The sequence below is a fragment of the Mizuhopecten yessoensis genome, unplaced genomic scaffold (genome assembly GCF_002113885.1).
Source record: "Mizuhopecten yessoensis strain PY_sf001 unplaced genomic scaffold, ASM211388v2 scaffold6439, whole genome shotgun sequence".
NCBI classification, from domain to species: domain Eukaryota; kingdom Metazoa; phylum Mollusca; class Bivalvia; order Pectinida; family Pectinidae; genus Mizuhopecten; species Mizuhopecten yessoensis.
In genome coordinates, this window is record NW_018406550.1 from 371,762 (window position 1) to 373,489 (window position 1,728).

Genomic DNA, 1,728 nt, shown 5'->3' on the forward strand with positions numbered 1-1,728 from the left:
TTTATATTTCCCTTGTGTCACGATCGCATGTAATTATTATATGTTATATCATGTGTTGTGGTGTTATTGGTTATGTTTAATATTTTATGTGTAACACGTGGGTGCTAAGCTCAGGTAAGTTCACTAGAGAACGGAAGTGCACGTGCCGGGGGTGAGGATTCGTCACACAGGTAACATACGCGAGACGTGTACATGTTGTAATGGCGATGTGCTAAACATTACCTGTGTCAGACACATTCCATGGATTCAGGCACAGAATACAGACTGTGGTGAGTAATTGATATACTACTCTTACTCTTACTTCACTAATTTGTATCTTGGAGTGTCTCTGATCCCCGTAAATGCATTTCTAGTGTATACCTTGACGTGCGGTCCACTCATGCGTAGCGATAGGGCAGGTGTAGTATGGGTGTATATGGATTGTTTACTTCATGCTAATATGTTTGTATTTCGATGTTTATATTGATATAGTTATATCAGAATGTAATGTATAATGCATATTGTTTATAATAGTCTGATACAATATGTACGATGAGTTTAATTGTCCATATAAATGTCATTCTGACCAGTCAGTATTGTCCATGTGAAAAAGTACGGCAGCCTTGAGTCGCCATATTTGAATTGAATATTTAATCATGTTTTATGATATAAATGGACCGACACGTTGTAGAACTGTTAATATAGATGAATATTGTGTAGAATATATATATATATAATATGTGTCAGGACTATTTATTGCATTGGGCTAATTTTCAAGTAGGATGTTATTGTATGAACGTTGTATGAAGAGAAGGTGGGAAAATATATTGTATCTATTTTATTTATATTAAAGCTTTCCATGACGGATTGATATTCCTGCACCTATCAGGACCCTGTCTGCATAGACGACTTGGGCTTCAGGACCAATTTTGATATGAGGTTAGCCACAGGAGGGATTTTGTGGACTGTACGGAAGGGTCAGGGTGCCAGAAACGTTAATCAGTGTGTCGACCGACAGGAGCAACCAGCTCTGAGTGGGGACTAGCGGACTAGTCAAGTCACATGTTGGTGCCCTGACAACTGGGACAACGCTATTAAAGTCTAGTTACCTGCGGGTAATTTACGGAAACACTGTGTGTTTACCTACGTCGTAGCAGACGTAGCTTCTCGGGACCTGAACTGTGCTGCGGTACAGAACTGTTCCGGGTGATCTGTGCTGCGGTACAGTAGTGTTGTGGGTGATCTGTTCGGGTAGAACAGATGGTGTGCTGTCGACCAGACGTTGATTTATGGAACATTGTTTTTGAGGACACTTTACTTTAGAAGACTGTGGTCCTGATGAACTGTACTATTATGATTAGAGGGTGCATGGGTTGAGAGTGAGTGTGATAGTGAGTACTAGTGAATTTGCATTTAATAAATTGTATATATTTTCATGATCTTTCTTTGTGTTGCTCTTTACATCCAAATTCCTTAAACCGGCGCTTGTCCGACGTTACACCTTGCTTCGTTTTTCTAGCAAACATGTGTCCTTAACTTTAAACGATTCACTTATATACACACAGACTAGGATTGTACCACAGCCGAAAATGATCTATATGATCTATAAGGGACCTACCGGAAGTAAAGGTGTATAAGGGTCCTACCGGAAGTAAAGGTGTATAAGGGTCCTACCGGAAGTAAAGGTGTATAAGGGTCCTACTAGAAGTATATAGACTATGACCTAGAATTATAAAGCGTCCACTAGAA

The 1,728-nt window shown here is 39.7% G+C and overlaps 1 long non-coding RNA gene across 1 annotated transcript; it reads left to right on the top strand.

Moving 5' to 3' along the window:
• Nucleotides 1-1,418, top strand: LOC110452135. The gene is made up of 2 exons (XR_002463144.1): nucleotides 1-269; nucleotides 833-1,418. It is a non-coding gene; the product is annotated as an uncharacterized LOC110452135 (long non-coding RNA).
• Nucleotides 1,419-1,728: the final 310 nt, after the last annotated feature.